Raw genomic sequence first — 22,983 nt, 5'->3', positions numbered from 1 at the left:
AATTCAGGGCAACCATTTAACTCCTATGTAAGAATGATATTTCATGCCCGCTCCACAGCGCACCAATGTCTGACTCAGCATTTTATCACTTGTCCCAGTGTACAAGCAGTTGGTTTTCTTCCTTATGAACAAGTTGCTGAATGCTTCTGTTTCCCATCTGCTGAACTATCGATTCCAGAAGGCAGTAACAAAAGCACAGTGCTGCATTCTCTGTCCTTTGGGCCTGTACAGATAACATGTTTGCAGTGTGGGTGTACAGTGGCCTCAGGGAGCTGAGCAACCTCCTGTCCACAGGAGACTCAGGATTCTGCTACACAAACCCATTTAGCTGAAGGGATCAGGTTTTCAGTCTGGTTTTCAGTAAGTCCCCCTGCCCCTCTGCAGCCTTGCAACCATTCTAGACTGCCTTTCATAGCTGATCTTTGATGACTTTTCTGAACTTCTAAAAGGGCCTAGGATGTTTGGGTTTTTTTTTCTCCAAAGACATGTTCCTTTGCTCAAGAAAGTCTGTATTTCAGTGTTGCCTCATGAAGACTTACATTACCCATGCAGAGGACATACTTAGGAATACCAGGTCAAACACTTCTACTAATATTACTTCTATACCTCAAATGATAAAACATCATATTTTGCATGGGATAATGCGGGAATCAGACCTTGCTCCTGGCCCTTTCCCAGCTGTAGGGGAACCTGGGATATACTCATATAATAAAAAAGAACACAGAAGAGCAGTAAGACAATCCTCTTCTGCCCTTTCCAGACTAACAGGTATGTAACATTCCTGTCTTTCATTTTACCATTAAATGCATCACAGGGTCTTTTATCTGACAATCTTTATACTGAATTCAGCCTGTTTTCATAGAATCATACAATTATTTTGGTCAGAAGAGACCTTTAATATCATTGAGTCCAACTGTTAACCTAACAATGTCAAGTCCAACTCTATACCATGTCCCTAAGAACCTCATCTGCATGTCCTTTAGACACATTCAGGGATGGTGACTCCACCACTTCCCTGGGCAGCCTATTTCAATGCCTGACAACCCTTTCTGTGAAGAAGTTTTTCCTCATATCCAATCAAAACCTGCCCTGGTGCCACTTGAGGCCTTTTCCTCTTGTCCTGTCACTTGCTACTCAGGAAAAGAATGATGGATGTGTTGCCCCAGAATAATTTTAATTATCAGGTTTTTTTAATACACTGGGTTCCATTACTTGAAACAAAACCTGGAGATGTTTACCTTTCCAGAGGTTATATAACTCTCTAGGCTCCAATTGGGAAAGTGAGTCCTGAAGAAGCACATTCCTTCTCTTTCTCTGAAAAGGCAAATTCCCATTATTTGTGCTTTATTACACATCAACCAAAGAAATGGGAAGATTTTTGTTATTTTCAGTGGACTTCAGACCAGGGTTATTGAGTTGATGGTGGAAATGTTTTTCTGATCTTAAGCCTGAAACAGCAGAGCTTTTGTGTATTTATGTGTATTATTTATCTTGCTTTCTAATAGCAGCAAAATCATATTTTCAAACCTTTCCTTGCTCACAGTGATGACTTAGACCTTTTAAAAGTTTGAAAACAGACTTTTTCAATAGATTGTGGCAAGATATCACTGAGATACCACCCTGAGTTTTCAAGATTTGAGTGCATTGGGAAGAACAGGTTCAGTGTAGCATTTAAAGGTATTAGGAGTTTATTTGGAGTATAAATATGAATCTATTTTAAAACAGTATAAAAACATTGATGTGGGCATGATGTCTAAGGACAGAGGCCAAAGATAAAAGACAGAGGTAAGGCCTGTTGGGCCAGAGCAAAATACAAACTGAGAAAATTACCTAGGATTTAAGTAGATATCTACAAACAGGTTATCTCTTAAAGAAAATATGTCTGGTATGTGTAAAGTAGAGGAACCATTAATCTGTATTAAAACATAAAAGGAAAGGAAATTGCCTTTTCAGAGAAACAGAAGGAATGTTTCCTGGCTTGTTTAAATTACCAATTTAGATGAAGGTAGGTCTCAAAAAGTTATTAGTTTTTTGATTTGTTGTTGGAAGGAAGTTCCACCGCTGTCCAATTATCTAACTCTTTTCTTGGGCTGTGCTTCTTTTGAACAGCTACCTCATTATTAATCTTAAAAGGAGCTCTGAGCAAAGTGAGGGGGCAGCAGATTATGTCACAGAGCTAGCTAATGACAGTCCTGAGGACAGGACTGAACACCTCTCAGACAACTGAGCTACAAGATACTGTGAAACTCTGACAAGAAGCAACAGAAATGGCCAGGGGGGTGTAGGAGCACATTAGCTTGGAGCTCATTAATGAAGGAGCTGATTTGCAAAACTGCTTCTTTGCCTGTGTAGTCTTTGTAGGATGCAGCACTAAACAAGGACCAAGATTCAACTAGTTTCATCCTACCTGTCCTGAAGCTGGGGGCTACACTGTGGAGAGCTCCCAGGAAACTGAAGCATTAAACAGTAGTGTCTAGAGTGATGGTGCTGTGGGCTTTCTTATCCTCATGTACATCTAGACTGGATTGCTTCCTTTGTATACTAGGGTGTGGAGTAAATTTTCACAGAATCACAGAATCGACTGGGTTGGAAAAGACCTCAGAGATCATCGAGTCCAACCCTTGGTCCAACTCTAGTCTGTTTACTAGATCATGGCACTAAGTGCCATGTCCAACCTCACTTTAAAAACCTCCAGGGACGGCGAGTCCACCACGTCCCTGGGCAGGCTGTTCCAATGCCTGACCACTCTCTCTGTAAAGAATTTCTTTCTAATATCCAGCCTAAATTTCCCCTGGCAGAGTTTCAGCCCGTGCCCCCTTGTCCTATTGCTGACTGCCTGGGAGAAGAGACCAATCCCCACCTAGCTATAGCTTCCCTTCAGGTAGTTATAGAGGGTGATGGGGTCACCTCTAAGCCTCCTCTTCTCCAGACTAAACAACCCCAGCTCCCTCAGCCTCTCCCCATAGGTCTTATGTTCAAGTCCCTTCACCAGTCGTGTTGCTCTTCTCTGGACCCGCTCCAGCACTTCAATGTCTTTCCTGAACTGAGGGGCCCAGAACTGAACACAATACTCCAGGTGTGGCCTCACCAATGCAGAGTACAGGGGAAGGATCACTGCCCTTGTCCTGCTGACCACGCTATTTTTGATACAGGACAGGATACCATTGGCCTTCTTGGCCACCTGGGCACACTGTTGGCTCATGTTGAGCTTCCTGTCAATTAGTACCCCCAGGTCCCTTTCTGCCTGACTGCTCTCCAGCCACTCTGCGCCCAGCCTGTAGCGCTGCAGGGGGTTGTTGTGACCAAAGTGCAGCACTCGGCACTTTCCCCTATTGAACTTCATCCCATTGGAATCAGCCCATTTTTCCAGTCTATCCAGATCCCTCTGCAGAGCCCTCCTGCCTTCCAGCAGGTCGACACTCCCTCCCAACTTGGTGTCATCAGCAAATTTGCTGATGATGGTCTCAATCCCCTCATCTAAATCGTCAATAAAGATGTTAAACAGGACTGGACCCAACACTGACCCCTGGGGAACACCACTAGTGACAGAATTGGCCAAATTAACCTCAAATTGGACTTTTGTTTCCCTGATTTTTTTTTCTGCATGATCTAGCTATTTCCATAAATTATTCATAAGTAGCCAGCCCTTTTTTCCACAGTTGGTAAAGTCTCTTTTTATTTCTGATTTCATTCAGAATCTCCCTGTTTAGCCAAGCCGGTTGTCTTCCCCGCCGGCTAGCCTTTTGGCACACTGGTATAGCCTGTTCCTGTGCACTCAAAACCTCCTGCTTGAAGCATGTCCAATCCTCCTGGGCCCCCTTGTTTTTAAGCATTGTTTCCCAGGGTATGCTCTGAACTAGGCTTCTGAATAGGCAAAAATCTGCCCTCCGGAAGTCCAGCGTAGAGGTTTTGTTAGTGGTTCTCCCTGCATCTCTGAGTATTGAAAATTCTATTATTTCATGGTCGCTATGACCCAGGCGGCCTCCAACCACTACATCTCCCACCAGCCCTTCTCTGTTTGTAAACAGTAGGTCTAGCGGGGCCTTGCCCCTCGTAGGCTCATTTACCAGCTGATGAAGGAAATTGTCCTCTATACACTGTAGGAACTTCCTAGACTGCCTCTTCTGTGCAGTATTTAGCTCCCAGCAGATATCCGGCAGGTTAAAGTCACCCACAAGAACAAGGGCCGTCGATTTTGAGACATCTGCCAGCTGCTTGTAGAATAATTCATCTCCTTCATCGTCCTGGTTGGGCGGTCTATAACAGACACCCACGAGGATGTCAGCCTTGTTGAACTTCCCTCTGATTCTGGTCCACAGGCACTCAACCTTGTCACTGCTGATCTCAAGTTTAACAGAGTCGAGTGACTCTCTAACATATAAAGCCACCCCTCCACCTCTCCTACCCTGCCTATCTTTTCTGAAGAGCTTGTAGCCACACATAGCAGCACTCCAGTCATGAGAGTCATCCCACTATGTTTCTGTGATGGCAACTATGTCATAGCTTTCCTGCTGCACAATGGCTTCCAGCTCCTCTTGTTTGTTGCCCATACTGCGTGCATTAGTGTACATGCACTTCAAGTGGGCTGCTGATTTCACTCTTAATTCAGGCTTTCCATCCTTAGGCTGATCTTTGGAGAGCCCGGTTTCAATCTCTTCTCCCTTCAAACCTAGTTTAAAGCCCTCCTGATCAGCCCTGCCAACTTGTGGGCTATAGTCTTCTTGCTCTTCCTAGAAGGATGAAGCCCATCTGATCTGAGAAGACTAGGTACCATGGAGTTTGCCCCAAGGTCAAAAAACCCAAAATTTTGATGGTGACAGCAATCCTTAAGCCACCTGTTGATGAGATGGGCTTTTCTACTCCTCTCTTTATTTAGCTCCTCATCCATCCCAGATAGCACAGGAACTGAGGCAAATATCACTTGTTCTCCTGTTCCATGAACTGACCGACCCAATGCTTTAAAGTCTTTTTTAATTATCTTAGTACTTCTTTTGTTGATGTCCTCGCTGCCAGCTTGGACTACTAACAGGGGATAGTAGTCTGAGGGCTGAATTAGCTTCAGAAGTCTTCTATTAATGTCCCTCACCCTGGCCCCAGGAAGGCAGCAGACCTCTCTGTGGGATGGGTCTGGGCGACATATAGGGCCCTCTGTTCCCCTCAGAAGGGAGTCACCGACTACTAGCACTCTTCTTTTTTTTTTTTTCTTCTTACAGCTGCAGTTGTAATCCTTCTTGTAGATGAGGTCCATCCAGGGGGCTCTCCAGGTGGATCTTCTTGGTTGTCCTCTGCCTGATTTTCAGGGTCCAGGGCCTCATATCTATTTGTTAAGGGCACCAAGGGTGGTGATGGGTTTCGAGAGAGGGTTCTTTTACCTCTCCGATCAGGGACCTGTTTCCATTCCGCCCCATCAATTAGATCTGCTCTATCTGCCTTATGGCAGGAGGGACAAGGCTTTGCAATCTCCTGTTGCACACCCTTAGGAGTCAAAAGAGCCTGACCCCACCAATCAATTTCTTCTTCACTCTCCCTAATGCTCCTTAGTCTCTGTTTTTCTCCAAGCACAGGGAGAGAGAGCAACTTATATTTTACATGACAGCAAGGATATGTGATGCATGCCCCAGCCTATGTGCTACATGGGACTATGCTAACAGTAAATTAGGTCACAATAACCCCAGCAAGCGCTACAGGCTCGGCGAACAGTGGCTGGAAAGCTGCCTGGTGGAAAAGGATCTGGGCGTGTTGATTGACAGCAGCTGAAGCTGAGCCAACAGTGTGCCCAAGTGGCCAAAAAGGCCAACAGCAGGCTTGTACCAGAAATAGTGTGGTCAGCAGGACTAGAGAAGTGATCATGTCACTGTACTCAGCACTGGTGAGGTCACACCTTGAATCCTGTGTTCAGTTTTGGGTCCCTCATCATAAGAAAGACATTGAGGTGCTGTAGAGAGTTCAGAGATGGGCAACGAGGCTGGTGAGGGGTCTGGAGCACAAGTCTGATGAGGAGCAGCTGAGGGAACTGAGGCTGTTCAGCCTGGAGAAAAGGAGGCTGAGGGGAGACCTTATCACTCTTTACAACTATGTGAAAGGACGTTGTAGCATGGAGAGTGTTGTTCTCTTTTCCCAAGTAGCAAGTGATAGGACAAGAGGAAATGGCCTCAAGTTGTGCCAGGGAAGGTTCAGATTGGATATTAGGAAAAATTTCTTCACAGAAAGTGTTGTCAGGCATTCAAACAGGCTGCCCAGGGAAGCGGTGGAGTCATCATCCTTGTAGGTGTTTTAAAGACCTGTAGAGGTAGTTCTTAGGGACATGTTTTAGTGCTAGTTTTAGGTTAAGGTTGGACTCAATGATCTTAAGGGTCTCTTCCAACCAAAATGATTCTATGATTTAGCAATATCTTCAGTTTAGGAAATGTTCTCAGACAAATGTCTATTGACATAGGATTCCTGTTTCAGACCAGCATTTAAATTACTGTAACTCATACTGGTTTCCTGTATGTTATATACCACTTTAATATTTTTTACTTACTTCTCTTTATTTCTTGTGTGTGTGTTGCATTGTGATATTTCAGTGTCAATGGAGCAAGAGGAGCTGACTGAAAGCTACCTATTTGGAGACAAGCCACTAGTGGTGTACCCCAAGATAAATACTGGGGTCCATATTGTTTAACATCTTAATGAGTGACCTGGATGATGGGACAGAGTATGCCTTTGTCATGTTTGTGGACAATCCAGAACTGGGAGGAGTGGCTAGACCAAATGGCCTGTTCAGGGGGACCCAAACAGGCTGAAGACATAGTCAGAAATTAACAAAGTCCTGCATCTCAGGAAGTATAACCCCAGGCACTAGTACACCTAGAGGCTGATTGGCTAGAAGGCAGCTCTGCAGAGAAGGACTTTGTTGTCCTGGTGGACAACAGGTTGAATACGAGCCAGCAATGTGCCCTTGTGTCAAAGAAGGCCAATGGCATCCTGAGCTGCATTAAGCAGAATATTGCAATGACAAGTAAACAGAAATAGAAAGTCTCTGTTATTTACCATTCATCAGCTTTATACACTTTCTTTTCTAAGCCTTTCCTGTATGGAATAGGATGGAAACTAAGAATGTGGAAAAGTTCAGATAGTTCTGGTCCACCTCAGCTCACCCTAAGGCTAGCTAACCACCTGCAGTCCCAATAAAGCCATGTGCCATGAGATCAGCACATATTAAATAACTGAGAAGGATTTTGTTTTATCAGTCACTAGACCATTGTGTAACAGACTTTCAAAGATGAAAAAAGGGATTCACTTTTTCTTGTGGGTGTGGTATTCCATAGGAGGAATAGAAGCCTGCTGTGAAGCACTTTTCCTGACAAACGGCTTGGGAAAAAGTGAAGACCATAAATAGTATCTGCTTAGCTCTACTTTTGCTGTGATTTCTTTTCCTTGTTTTAAGAGTTTCACACTGTCATAATTCTTTGAATCCCAGATGGAAGGAGTGAAAGCAAAAGACCTGAATTCTTCATGTGCATCTTTCTCCTGGCATGAATGTGGCAAGTGCCAGCAGATGCAAGCACTACTGAAATGTGCTTTAAGGGTTACAAAGGAAGGGGAGGAATGGACTGCTCAGCTCATCAGTCCCTTCCCCATTTCTGCAGTGGGCTTAGCACTCCCTGCCTTTGGGAGCCCCTGCCCATGGACTCCACAGGTCTCTGTAGATTTGCACAGACTTCTTCTGGCTGTTTCAAATCACCTTCCTGTGTTCCATATGTTTCAACATGTCTTCTAGGAGGATCTGTTCCTTGATCTTACTGGGCACGGAGGTGAGGCTGACTGGTCTGTAGTTCCCTGGATCCTCCTTTCTACTGTTTTAAAAAATGGGTGTGATATTTCCCTTTTCACAGTCACTGGGGATTTTCCATGACTGCCATAACTTTTCAGATATGATGGAGAATGGCTTGGCAACCACATCAGCTAATATTAGGAAGACCCTGGGATACCTTTCATGGGGTTCCATGGACTTGTGTATGTTCAGGTTCCTCAGGTGGTCTTGAACCCGATCTTCTCCTATAATGGGAGGGGACTTTATTCCGCCAGTCCCTGCCTTGAAGTCTGGGGATTTGAGAAATGAGGGAAGAGTGATTACTGGTAAAAACTGAGGCAAAAAAATTGCTGAGTATCTCAGTCTTCTCCATGTTGGTTGTCATCAGCTCTTCTGTCTTACTTAACACAGGGCATGCATTTTCTTCAATCTTCCTTTCACAGCCAATTATCTGTAAAAGCCAATCCTATATTTCTTTGTATCCCTTGCCCAATCTAGTATGGTGGTATCTGTCACAATTTTACTAGTATGGTGCTCAAGAGAGAAACTTCGTCTTTACTAGTAGCAATGGAAAGTGAAAGACAGTTACCTTCCTGCAGAGTTTCATGTTGTGAAATGAGCAATTTCATATCATTAGACTTGGATTATTACTGAATCTTGCAGTGAACATGTATCCCAAACCATGGACTTGACCCTGAGTGAACATGCTGTGATAATTTAAAAGGGATAACTTCATGTTTTAACATTCAGCTATATGTGTTATTGCACAAATATTTTTCATACATCTGCTTTTTTTTTTTGTGCTTTGCTCTGGATTGCAGGTAAAATACACCTTTGAATCATACCTGACTCATAATAAGACAGTTTTGCCTTTATGTATGTAAATTGTTATGGTAGATGAAAGGACAGAAAAAGTTTGAAACAATATTTCTGTGGTGTTCATGTTTCCTTCTGTCCTTTATGTTGGCTCCAGCTTAAATCACATTTCACCTCCTAGTCATACATTTATTATTGTAGTAAGGAGCATTTCATGGCTATAGTCACCAGGACATAATAGTAGTCACTCATGGTGTTCTTTCTTTGAAATAAGATCAATATTTGTGCAGGCTCTTTAGCAGTGAGAGCCCACATCAGATGATTGCTGATACCCCCTGAGGGATTCACAAGCTATTCATATTCCCGGTGATATACTTAATTTCCACAGGCATTGTGAAGAAGGTTGCTGCATTTTGGTTTTTCATTTGTTTTAAATTAACTGGAGTGCTGTCCCACACTAGCCTGGTCCGTTTCCTCCTTAGCCAGCTCAGGCGAGGAAGCAGCAAACAGAAATGCCTTAGCTGAGCCAGGGTAGTAATACAATTCTACAGAAGTGTTGAGTCTTCTTGTCTTCTGCTATTATTTCTATTACTGGCACTTTCAAGGCCTCAAACAAGATCTAATCTTGATTTGTGCTCTATAGATGTGGTAAGAGACTAGGTGTTCTCGCCTGAATTTCAGCAGAACAACATGATAAGATAAATTTGAGAAAAGACTTAGCCAACATCAGTAGCTGGGCTGCTACAGGTCAAATCTCACAACTGTCAGGCCTTCCAGTTGAACAAAGGAGGATCGAGGTGAGGGCCTGAATTCTCCAGATGGATCTATTCAGAAGAGAGAAGTGTGTGTGGCATGGGGATAAATTCAGAAATAGGCAGCAGAGAAGGGTAGGTGGACCTTTCTAGGTGTTAGTTGGGAAAACATTTTTGGAAGAACATGATATTTTTCCAGTGTAGGGTGAGACAGGCTGAAGACTGGGAGAGCAGGAGAGGTCTCATGTGTTCATTTTCCCTTAATTGAACTGGTGGCCTGGCTCTGTGAATGTCCTAAGATGTCCCTGGCTGTTTTGAGCCAGAATTTAAGCTAAGTAGGAAAAGACTCTCTGGTTTTGGTTTGTTTGTTCATTTATTTGGTTTTGTTTTGTGTTTTGTTTGTTGTTGTTGTTGTTTTGGGTTTTTTTTTTTTTTTTTTAAGAAATAAGCTACCTCTCTAGGAGCAAGGAACGGAGAGCAGTAAGTTCCCACACTAAATAAAGGTTGGCTGGGCAAAAGCCAAGAGGCAAAAGGTGCAAACATACACTTAGAATGAATGTTGTCCCAGTGTACTGTCCATAAGGTTGTGAAAGGATAACAGTACTGTTGGAGGTATAAATGCTAGAAAGTAAGTGAATGACTGTATCTACACTCTGAAGAGCTGGTAAAGGGCTTTTCATCTCCTTATAGGTCCCAGATCTATGAGAGCATGAGTAGACCTAAAGTGACATGACTGATTTGGCAGTTGATCAAAACATCAGATAACCTCCTTCTTGGTGTGCCTCTAATGCCAATAAAACCTCTACTGGATGTCAGTGCAGGCACTGTGCATACATAACTGGTGAACCATTTGACAACACTTCAGTTTACTGAAATAAGTGTGCTCTATTGTAGAATCAGTGTAGTAATCCCAGGCATGGCTGGACAGGGAACTTCTTGTCTACAGTGTAAATAAGCAATAAGGTATTTACAAGAAATGTCTTCTGGGTATTATAGCAATTGTTTGTTTGAGAAAAATTAATATGATGGATTTGGAATAGGAACACTTATAGGGAGGCATATCTAGCATCAAAGCAATGTTAATCCTCAAACGTATCCTGTAAATCTGCCTGCAAACAATTGACAGAGCTGTTCTTGACAGGTAATATCTTGCCAGTTAATGGGAACGTAGTGACCTCTTTTAAAAATGGGAGTGTTCCATCTGGTAAGTTCAAGACACTTCAAGAGTCTTTATGTATGTGATTACTCAGTGACAACATCCTGTCTATACCACCTAACTCCTCTGCAATGCAGTTCATCTTTCATGAGTTTGTGTTTAAATCAACTGAAACACCTCCCTTCACTGCTAATAAGTTTCATTAACTGCTGTATTGATCCCCAAGGTAAATGTTTTGCAAACTACCAGCATAATAAATGCCAACTTGTCCAAAACTTGTCCCAGATTTTACATATTGTACACCCAAGGCTGCTTGTTCTAAGATCACCAAGAGGAAAAAACCAAAACTTTATTTTGATTACATTACAATTTATGTGGGGATAGAGATGTAAAGTATATGACAACAACTGACAGGAAGAAATAACTATTCTTACAGCTCAAATGTGAGTATAGTTTTGTATTGCATAGTTATCCCAATGAATAATGTCTTTTCAGAGTGGAGATCACGCTTACCTTTTGGTAAGCTTAAGAGGCAACCTAGACTGTCAGGTGTGATCTTTTGGATCAACTGAGAACTGATAGGGCAATATTTGGAAGACTGCCATGCAAGGTTTTCATATGCTTGGAGCCATGCTGTAGCAAAATATCTCATTCTTTAAGTTTGCTATCTGTCATCTGTTTGCATTCTGGTTGCTTGTTAGACAATGTATGATATAAACATGAAACACGGAGGTTAGTTAGGGTGATATCGGCATAAACACTGCTCCTTTTTTTTTTTTTTCCTATGGAAGGAGAATTAATAAAATGCGGTGACTGGAATTACTTAGTTGCAGTTATCTTTTTATCCTGTTGCTTTTTTTGTTTGTTTGTTTTCTTTTTTGTTTGTTTTGTTTGTTTTCCCCCCAGTGCCTCTGTATATCACAAAGGCAGAATGGATGAGGTTGGCAGAGACCTCTGGAGGTCATCTGGTGCAACCCACGGTCTCAATCAGGGCTACCCAGAGCCAGTTGTCCAAGTTCACTTCCAAACAGCTTTTGAATATCTTCACAGCCTCACTGGGCAACTGGTGCCTGGGCTTGGTCATTCTCACAGTGAAAAAGTGTTTCCTCATGTTCAGGAGGAGCCTCCTGTGTTTCAGGTTGTGCCTATTGTGTGACTGTTCACAAACACCCTCCTTTCTCTAAACAGGCTGTGGTGGGTTGACCCCAGCAGCCTGATGCCCAGCCAGTTCCCATGCAGTGGCTACTCTGGAAAGACCAAAGGCCCAGGCTTTATTGCAGAGCATGTCATTCCATGGCATGCAGTAGCCCTCTGGTCAATTTGCGTTGGCTGTCCCTGCTGTGTCGCAGCCTCTCTCCCAGCTGCACAGCCTACTGAGTCGGGGACACAGAAAAAACAGGGGAAGCCTTGATGCTCTGCAAGCACAGTTCAGAAACAGTGAAAACATCTATGTGTTTTCAACACTCTTTGCTCACAAATGCAAAACGCAGCAGCAAGTGGGCTGCGGAGTCTCTTCCTGCCCCCTCAGCCCCTGGTAGCTCCATTTATGATGTCACAGTTGTGAGGTCACACTGTGCGGGGCCGGGTCCCTGTGAAGTGAAGGCTGGTTGCCCTGCCCCATGGCACTTTGAGTCACAACCTCGTGCCTGTAAGGAGCTCGCCGTGTCCTGCTGGCTGTGGGCCTGTGGCAGGCGCTCTCCTCCTGGCAAATTGGTTTGAGGCTCTCGCCCAAGTGGTCTCCCCTGGGCAGGCAATAGTCCTGCAGCGGAAGGAAGACACACAAGCTTGCAGGAGACATTAATTTCTCCCCAATATGAGGAGAAGAAAGGCTCCTGCAGGGCTTCAAGACGCTGACCTGTCAAGCAGGTCAGCTTGTGGAAATATGGAGGGCAGGTGTGCAGCTGGGCCCACTCAGGTGCTGAGGAACAGGTACAAGGAGTTTGTTTCTCCTGGGGACATCAGCTGGTGGGTGGGACACCCAGAGTGTAATGTGTGGCGCGGAGGACAGCAAGAGCTGTGGGCAGAGCAATAGTCCCAGAGCTTGAGAAATCCGCTGTGAATGGGGAAGCGGCTCAGCTGAAAGCACCTCTAACCCCTCTGTGCCAAACCCCATGGTCCTGCTGTGTGGGCTCCCACCAGGAGACTCTGAAGTTCCTCTTATTCTCCAGCACAAGTGTTCCTGGGTGCCTGGAGCAACCACTGTGCAAGTGTGTCTGGGCAACCCCTGGCAGAGCCACAGGAGAGCTCAGCCCTCACGCTGCGGGGCCTGCCCGGCAAAGTGCTGCTGCGGCTGGGAAGTCCTGCTGGGTCTCTGCTGAGAGAGAGAAGCCTTGTGGGTGTTATGGGGATGGCTCTGGCACTCGTGCTGCAGAAGCTCACGGGAGAGGTGGGGATTTGGAGAAGAGCAGCTGGTCCCTCTACCCATAGACTGCCAGGCCTCCGAGCCGCCTCCTCAGGGGCAGATTGGTTCTGTGGGACGGGGAGGCAGTTGGGGTGAGAAGTGATTGTGCTATTCCACTGCTGCTGCTTCTTTTTCTGCTGCTTCTGCTTCTTCTGCCTTGTCTCACCATGGCAGGAACGTCTCCTGAGTGCTTCCCAAAACACTTCTGGCCAGGGCCTTGGCTCATGTGGCATAGATCTGATGCAGAGACAGGCCCCATCTTTTCCCTTCCACAGGTGCACCCTCTCTCAGGAGGACCGTGGCACCAGCTGGAAAGGGCCACCATGCTTCAAATGCAGTGCTGGAGAAAATGAAGGTAAGCTCAACACTGCCTTTCAGCCCATGTTTACACCAAGTGTGTCTTGGTGTAAACCCATAGGACCCGGAGGACCCATAGCCCTGCAGGACTGGTGTCATCCTTTCCCAAGGGAGGCCTGGGGCCTGCGTGACCACAGGTAGCCAGCTGCCATGTCCATGTCTTTGTTTGATACTGTCGAAAACATGGGGTTCTACCATACCCCAGTATGGTAGAAGCTGAGAGGCCAAAGCAACATTCACTCTCACTCCCCAACCACACTGTCAGTGCCTTGCCTTCCAGGGAATCCTTTCGGCCCTTTGTCCTCCACCCCCAGGGTACCACCAGCACCCCTTTCTCCAGGGCATAACCATGCCCCTGCCCCTTCTCCTGCCACAGGGAGGGACAACCAGCACCCACCTCCCTGCTGGGGTCTGGCACATGACCTGACAAGCATCTTCAAGAAAGGTCCTCAGCCTTTTCTCTGGTTTCTTTGCCCAGGGTTGGTCTTCAGCATTGCTTATCGCCTGGCAGCAGCCGTGCTATCCCTCCAGAGATGCATCAACATAGGCATCTCCATTCTGTAAGTACAACATGTGTCCAGTGTGGACATGGAGATTATGACGAAGGGTATTGGTGGCTCAGGGCAAGCAGAGGGGAGGCTGGAGCTGCTCCTGACCAGGAGATCCCCTGTCTTCCATATAAATTCCTGCTCCTCGGCTGGTAAGAGAAAAGCTCTCTCTGCAGGACTCTGCCCTTGAGCACTACTAACACCAGGTCTTTTTTCCAGGAAAGAGGTGGTCACCCTGAAAATGGAAAGGGACTCCACAATCCTCATTGTGATGAGCCTATCTGTTTTCAGTGAGTATTTGTCCACTGTCAGCAGAGGCACAGAGGCACACGGGCTGTGAGCTTCAGTGTGAGGCTAATGTGCTGGAGCACCAGTGGAGCCCTACAAACCTCCCACTTTTGCAGAGCTGGGAGGTCACGAAGTTCTTGCTGCAAGCAGGGGAAAGAGAGTGTAGCTTTGGGGTGCAAAGCATGCCCAGGAACTGGGGCTCTGCAGAGCCCCAAAGCCCCAGGAAAGAGTCCCTGCTTGGAGATGCAGTCTCTCTGCACCCTTTCCCCATGTCCTCAGCCAGTCTCTTACCACCCTGGTGTGGGAGGAGACTGCCTGGCTACGGGCATCATTAGAAACTCTAGTCAAGCAACTCTGTCTTGGTGACTGAATTGCAGTCGGTGCCTGCTGTGGGACCTCGCTCCTCATGTGGACAGCGCGGGCAATGAATGTGCAACAGGTAAGTGGGACACGAAAGTCTAGCAAAGGAGCACTGACAGTGGTGGGTGGGTGGGTAGATTGCCCCTCCTTTGGCTCCAGGCAGTGACCCACAGAATCAGCACCAACTTCTGCTATGCCTTCCTAGAGCCGCTGGCTCTGGAAAGCCCCAGCAGCTCTGGGACTCAGAGCGCCTTTCCCTTTCAGGTGCCACTGGGGCTGTCTGAAGCTGAGATTAATTCCCTGCGGTAAGAGCCCTCTCCTACCTCCTAACCTGGAGCACCTTTGGTGGGGTAGCAGCAGATGAGCCCATGCTATTTGCTCTCACTTGCACAGCGTCTGAGCTTGTGCCTTTTGATCTTGCCTGGGCCTTTTGCTAAACCTGGAGGGGGAAGGAAGCAGTTGCAAACTGGGGCAAGAAAAGGGAGTTTGAGCACCTCTGTCTCTGCTCCTGCTGAGCCTGGAGCCTCTGGACTGGGCTGGGCAGCCCCCTGACAAGATCTGTTTTCCTGATGACTGCAGGAACACACTCGCTCTGTGGAGGGAACAAGCCCAAGAGATGCAAGAGCTGAGGGATAAGACAGCACGCATGGCTGCAGAGATCAGTACTATGACAAAGGTGACCCTGCACTTTGGGAAGGAGGGCTGGGATGAGCAGTGCTCCACACAAGGTCCTTACTGGGCCAGCATGTGGTCTTTTCCTGCTCAGCCCACATACCTGTCCTTTGCCAGGGGCTGCTGATTGAGCTGCTCCACTGCAAAGCCCCTTCTCCTGGCCAGGTCTGACATGGTCATTTCCCCTTTTCCGTTCTGTCTTTCCCAGGAATTTCAGCAAATGACAGATGCAATGACTGCAAACATGGGCATGTCTGACTGGGCTCTGAAAATGCCAGGTGCGGATGGGAGCAGGCAGGCATGGCTTTTGTCACACTCAGCTGGCTGTGTTTAGTGTTCCCAAAAGCAGGCTGTGCTGCAGACTCTGCTCTCTGGGGCACAGGGAGGTGGCATGAAACCACAGGGCCCAAGAGCACAACTGTGGCCGAGTGGCTCCCTTGGGCTCACCCCAGCCCTTCCCTCAGAGCTCTCGCTGGAGCTCCGGCTGTGCCCTGGACAGCATTTCTGCCCTCTGCCTTTCCACTGAGCCTTCCTGGGGAACAAAACGCAAGTGGATAGGACATCCTTTGCTGTCCACACAGCAAGGCCTTGCCTTGGGTCTGCTGCCTTTCCCATGGATCTTGCTGCCTCCAGCACCTGCAGCCCTTCTCATTGTGCTGCTGGGAGAGAAATGCCATCACCAGGCATTCCCCTCCTTTTCCTGGGGCAACTGTGAGCATGCAGTGCTGCTTGCAGGGCTGGCAGGCAGTCTTCCAAGTGTCCTGCAGCCACCAGCTTCTCCAAGCCTGAGGCCTCTTGCAGTCAGCCGCTCTCTTCTGCCTTCAGGGGCTGCCATCGACCTGCAGAAATCACCCAGCAGCTGTACAGGATTCTGCAGGGTGTTTTGGTTCCTGTGTGCTCCACCACATCTGGATAGCTTTGTGCAGGTAGAGTAGCAAAAACCATCAGTGCTGCTTCTCTAGTATTTAATAAAGTTGGGGTCCAGCCCTGGGGCATCTCACCTTAGGCCAGTGGTGTTCCTCAAGGCCATGGTCACTGGTCCAGTGCCTGACAGCTGAGGTCTGACACAGGGCTTGGCTCCCTAGAACACATCAGTTGCCCTCACAAGGGGCCCGAGCTGAGCTGAGCTTGCTGCTCACCATCCCTGGTCACTGCTGACTGAAGAAGCTTTTCCTTCCATTCCCCATTTCCCCACCACAGCTCTGACTGTCCCCCTCCCAATGGGGAAGGGGAGGGTGGGGAAGGCTGCAGAGCTGCTGGCCAAAATGAGAGGTTTCTTGAAAGCCCTAACTCCATTTCAGGGTATCAGATGGTTCCCAATGGCTGGATGTTGTCCTCTTTCCAGAACCAGGAAGACAACCAGGCGCTTCTGCCTGCTTCCCAACACACCACTCATGTCGAGCACAAGCCCAGCCCACAGGCACAATGCCGTCTGTGCTTCTGGCTGCATGGGGGCCCAGCAGGGCCCATCATGGCCTCATGTTCATTGCTCATGGCTTCTGCTTTCAGCCGGACACATCCCCAGGATACTGCTGGCCTTTCCAAGGGTCTCGGAGTGAGGTGTTAATCCGGTTGCCCACACAAATACAACCAACAGCTGTTGTCATACAACACACCTCAAAGGCAGCCACTCCACTAGAGACCGTCAGCAGTGCCCCACGAGATATCACCGTCTATGTAAGTCTCTGCCAGGCACTGGGGACTGGGGACAGGCACGGGGAAAAGCTGTAATGGGGACTTGGTGCTCTGCACATCTGCCGAGATTATTGTACTCCCAAGCACTGCTGTTCCCTGAGGGGACATTTCATGGGACACATGGGGTGGTGTCACCTCTCCTAATATTTGCTCAGAGTGTTTTGGCCCAGCACCTCCAGGACCCTGAGCACAAGACAAGGAGGAGACTCACCCCCACTGCATCCTGCACCAGACTGTGCTGAAGCAGCAGGAATGGGGTTCAGATCAGTAGCCTGGATCTGGCATGAGCCTTCCTCGCTGTCGGGTCAAGCCTGACCTGCTCCCCTGTGTTTTTTCTCAAAGGGACTGGATAAGGAAGGCGAGGAGGAAACTCTGCTGGGGAGATTCACCTACACTGTGAAGAGAGAGCCACCACAGACCTTCCCTCTGCAGGTGCAGTGAGCATGTGTGAACAAGAGACCAGGGCAGAAATGCTGGTTTGCTGGCAAGTTGCTTGCACAAGGAGTGTGGATGGTTCCTGCTGAGGCAAGGGCCTGACCCCAGGCGAGAGAATCATTGCTTGGATCAGGAGGGAAAATAGCATCCAGCAGAGCCACAAAAGCAGAACAAGGGCCACATTGGCCCCACAGCCATCTGTGTCCCCAGAGCTGCCTGGCTGCACTCACTGGGCAGGTGGTAGCAGGGAGGACGCAGAGCACCTTGCCCCGACAGCAGGAATTGCCCCAGGCCCTACATCCCCAGCATCAGCAAGCCTCAGGTTTCCACAGCTGCTCACCACACTCCCTGTGGCCGAGTGTTTGCTCTGCTGGGGCACAGGGTCCTTTACCGTCTGGGTGGGAGAAGAGAAGGAGGAGAAGCTGTCATCTCAGCCAGGGTAGGAGCTGGTCCTGGAGCAAGGGACGGACTGGCAGAGGCAGACATGCAGAGCCTGCTCTCACTCTTTACACCCCAGGAGTGACACTGCTTTTTGTCATGATTTCTTTGCAGAATGGGATCCCCAGGGCCTTTCAGTTTTTGAAACTTGTCATACAGAGCAACTGGGGAAAACCAGGTTACACCTGCATTTACCGAGTGCGGGTGCACGGGAAGATCGTGGAATCAAATGCCACCGGACAGACACAGGTGGAGGCCTTTCCCCAATAAGAATTAAAAGGAAAATGGAAAAACAAACCAGATAATGTGGCTTTTAGCCTGGTGAAGAGCAGTGTTGTTTCAGAGGCCCCCTCAAAGCTGCAAACTTCTGCCATTTGCGGGCTGCCTTCCTCCGGCTTGCTGCCTTCCCTCCACCACGGTGATGTTTCCTAACCGAACAAAAGGAGACGATGCTCCTGTAGCCTTTCTTGTCATCAGAGCCTGGCAGTTTTTAGGGGTCATGATCCCCAAGGCATTGGGCCCATTACATTCAAGGGTCACCTTGGTTCTGGGAACTGGGCCCAGTGGGTGCCCACATGACGTCCCATGTCCCATGTCTGGGACTCATGAAGAGTGTCTGAGGTGCATGAAGATGCTTGAGGAGCCCAATTGCTGGGGATTGGGGATCCTGGCTGAGCTGCCTGTGTCCATGTGCACTCCCAGGCATAGTCCTCCAGCCTGACAGGAACCTGGCACCTCAGACACCAGGGCCCAGGACACAGCTTACTTGTGCACAGACACGTGTGTGACGGCCCATGCAATGTGCCATGGGCTGTGAGTAACCATTGTGGCAGCACACACACCGGGAAAGAGGGCATCAGTGGTTCACAGCACCAGGAAGTAGCCCACCCAGGGAGATGGGAGATGGGTCACAGGCCCCTATGATGTCCTGTGGACACAGATAGAACCCAGGAAGTAATGTATGTGGGCCATCAGCTCCAGATCTGCCTATTGCTTGGGATCTACATCCCAACTGAAGTGGGACTTCTCTAACACGTCACATAGTGAGATGGGAGCAGAGGTCGCTCTTTCACAGCCTGTGGAGCATGGTATTGGTCCTCGCCACAGCAGGGAGGGGAAATGGGGAGTAGTGCTGAGGCCCCAAGCACTACCCAACTATCGGTTGGTGATGTGAAGTGCAGCTGGTGCCTATCAGATAACTACTCAGACTATTCCTGTCCAGGCAGCTCTGCCAGCACCTTTCCGTGGGGCCACTCTGGTGTTACCAGATGCTTGCTTTGTGCAAGGGGCTGCCCTTTTGCTCTCTGCACCTGCTAATATCTGCTTGGCAGTCCAGGAGGTGCTAGTGTTGCCAGAAGAGCCCTGTCAGCTTAGAGGCCTGAAGAACAGCAGGAACTTGTAAGTTTCCTGGTGGGAGCCCACACAGCGGGACTGTGGGGTTTGACACAGAGTTTGATTTCTCCTTACTGTCCCCTGAGTTACACATTATGCTCTGGGTGTCCCACCCACCAGCTGATGTCCCCAGGAGAAACAAACTCCTTGTACCTGTTCCTCAGCACCTGAGTGCTGCACACCTGCCCTCCATATTTCCACCAGTTGGCCTGCTTGACAGGTCAGCATCTTGAAGTCTTGTAGAAGACTTTCTCTTCCTCATCTTGGGGAGGAATTAATGTCTCCTGCAAGCTTGTGTGTCCGCCTTCTGCTGCAGGACTATTGCCTGCCCAGGGGAAACCACTTGGGCGAGAGCCTCAAACCGATTGCCAGGAGGAGGGCGCCTGCCACAGGCCCACAGCCAGCAGGACACAGCAAGCTTGCCTGGATGCTGGCCAGGGCTGTCTGTGCAGGGGACATGGTGACACACAAGTAGTCATCTTCCTGCACAGAAAACACGATATCTTCCATCTGGCCTCTGCAGAGTGCTCAAGTTGGTTCCTTTCAGCCCACCGCAGGATGTAGCCCAGGCAGAACTGGTGCTGGCAGGGCTGCACAGAGGCAACAGCCTTCTGAGCATCCCGGCAGATGGGGCAGCTCCCCAGGATTCTCCTTGTTTCCCCAGGGCTCTCCTTGGTTCCCCAGGGCTCACCAGATCTCTTAAGGGCTCCACAGTCCACCCCTGGGCTTGCCTTGGTTCCACCTGTTGTATTAGTTGCTGCCCCTTAATAATTTTCCTCAACTGATATCCAAACCTGTATTTAAGTCACTTTTGGAGTGCTAAAACCCTGTTTCTCACCAGTTTAATAAAAGTTGTTTTGGACTCTGTTGTCCCTTAAACTAACCTCGGGGTGCCTCCGTGACAGGCCATCACCAAAGGCTGACAGGTGTCAGAGGCAATGGGGGAGGAAGGACAAGGCTGGCCATGGGCTCTGCACCCGTGTCACCTGCTGCCTGTGTTCTTGTGCAAAGGCCCTAATGAAGCTGAATGAAGCAAAGGTCCTGAGGAACTCATTACAGGATGCAAAAGTGATACCTGCTTTGATGAAGCCACCTTCTTCAGACTCAAAGGGGAGGTAAAGAGACGGGGAGGTGTGGAGGGATCTCCTGGAGAAAGGAGCTGGATGCGTCCCCCAGTTGCCGAGGAGATCCTGGGCATCTCCAGCCACTGGTAGATTCCTGCAGTTTCATGGGCAACTAGTCCATTTCAGGATGTTTCCCTTTTCCTGTGCAGATCTGCTGTGGTATGGGACACATAAAGCTGGCAAAGAAAATGATCAGGAAGGTTTTGAGCCTGCTCAAAAGGTAGTTCCCTCAGACCTCCATTGGAGCCCTTGTCACATCTCTAAATGGAGAAATTGCAGTGGCCTGCTTCTGTTGCCAGGAGAGCATCCTTCCTTCCACAGGAGGCCTGGTAAGAAGCAGAACTGAGAATCTCAGGGAGGAAGAGCCATTTCCTACCTGGTCCCAGGCATCCAGGCCCAGACCTGCCCAAACTGGAGGCCTTGTTGGATTTAGCACTGTAGAGCTGGAGCCTCTGCGCACAGTAGTTTCTCTTGTGTAGCAAGAGGAAGAGGCTGGCCTGGCTGCTGCAGCAGAACTGCTGCCTTTCCTCACTGGATCGCCTCTTCAGCCTGGAGGTCACTTTCATGAGATGGACATTCTCCCACCTGCCAACACGCATGAAGGCCGACACAGAAAGCACATCAGACTTGTATAGGGTAGAAGACGCCCACCATTGACAGGCCTAGACCAGACCTGTCTGGCCAGGGATGCCAAGGGGACTCTGGTGGGAGCACTAGAGTGGATGTACGCAGCACCCTGGAGCAGCCCCTGGCCCTGTAGGCCTCTGCAACTCCCTCACCTCTTCCACAGGTTCATCGCCACCTGAAGTCCCTGAGTTTCCGCACCAGCTAGGATTGCCCTGTGTCCCCTGTCCCACAGATGCCAGGCTGTGGGATGCCCTGTGTTGCCCCTCACCATGGATCCCTGGCCATGGGGTGCTCCCCCTGACCCCATCAGTTCCCTAGGACACCCCAGGCCTCATTTCAGCTCCCCAGGGCTCATCTTATTGCCCCAGAGCTCCACAAGGCTCCCCACTCCTTTCAATGGATCACCTCAACTCCCAAGGGCTTACATTGGCTCTCCAAGGCCCAGTCATCCACAGGGCTCACCTCTGCTCCCCAAATCTTCCCAGTTCTCCCCAGGGCTCTTCTTGACTCCCCAGGATTCTCCTTGTTTCCCCAGGGCTCTCCTTGGTTGCCCAGGGCTCACCAGATCTCTTAAGGGCTCCCCAGTCCTCCCCAGGGCTTGCCTTGGTTCCACAAGTCACCCCAGTTCTCCCCTGGGCTATACACAGCTCCCCAGGGCTCTCCAGTCCTCTCTATGGCTCATGTTGGCTTCCCAGTCTTCCTCAAGGCTCACTTCAGCTCTCCAGTGAATAAATTAGAATAGATGTTAAAGGGAAAATAGTATTATATAAAACCACCTTGGTTTAACAATTTAGAGTATGAATTCCTTCATTTTAAATTTAGGAAGAATGTAGACATTCATTAAAGGGAAGAGGAAGACAAGAAACAAGTGTTATCCTTTGAAACCAATGGATGGATCCCTCCCCTAGCTTACAGAAAATCTGAGACCGAGTCCTGTCTCCATTTTATTCAAAGTGAGAGGCCTCCAACTTCCAGCACCCAGGCAGGTGTCCTAGTTGCCAGCTTATAATGATGCTGGTGACACTTTCTCTTCCTCCCTGGTTTTGTGGAAGACTCCTAAGTCCCCTCATGGCTTAAGACCCAGTTTTGTTGAGAATGAACTAATTAGAACTCTAACTAGGAACTGGAAGTCAAAATGCTTTTTTTTTGATTGAGGCTCTTGACCTCAATAAAGTGCCCACAAGCAGATTTCTTTTTTATCATTTGCAAAGACCATGAAATAATTAACCTCATATTTAGGTAATAATTTCTTAGAATAGGTGTATTGAATGTTAATAATTTCTAAGAACTGTAATGAATATGCAATGCTTTTGTAAAGATAAGTTGCACAAGAGTGTCCTGTTGTGGTGAGCACTTATGGTGGAAAATCACCAGCGCTACACATAAAGAAAGCCCACCTAACAGTGTAATACAGTTCTGTTGAGTCAATTCCTTTGTTTCAGTCTGGTGATCCAGATGGGATCCCCTCTGTCTGGCTGCAGGACCCATTGGGTCAGGGACTACTCCAGGCGCGACCTGGAGACTTTTCTGGAGAGACTCCTCATCTCAATCAGATCGTTGCAGTGAGAGACAAGGACTGTCTAGTAAGAAGGAATTATTTTCAAATATTTTGGGGGGACTGGTCATCTTGGGGCTATCTATAAGTCACAAGACAAGGTCCTTATGTAGGATAGTGTATAATGGGTTGCTAGCACTGCAAAGGTATGCTTTGGTTATTTGGTTTACTGGAATTTGAAGGCTTTGGATTTGTTTGTGTGGAATACTTCTGGTACTGGTTATTCTGTTTCTTTGTTGTGGTATAAAGACAGTTCTGTGTACAACCATAAAGCATACTGGAGTTCTGGCATTTTGTTTGAATTTTTGGATAAACTTTGGTTTTGATTATGCACTTTAATGCCTAAAGATACAGCAGAAGCTGCTGTGGCATTAAGTTGTTTAAAGTGTGGGAGTTGTGAACCAATTTATGTTGTGAAGTGTCCTAATTGTAGTACTAAGTGTTGGATAGATATGAGTCTGGCAGCCAAGCTGTTTTGTGTTAACTGTAAGTTTTGGAGAGAGTGGAATAAACTTGGAGTACAAACTGTGAAGGTACTATGTCATGCAGAGTTTTTGGTGTTATTTGTGGGT

Source organism: Nesoenas mayeri (assembly GCF_963082525.1).
Source record: "Nesoenas mayeri genome assembly, chromosome: Z".
In the NCBI taxonomy this organism is placed as follows: Eukaryota; Metazoa; Chordata; class Aves; order Columbiformes; family Columbidae; genus Nesoenas; species Nesoenas mayeri.
Note: the sequence above shows the minus strand (reverse complement) of the source record.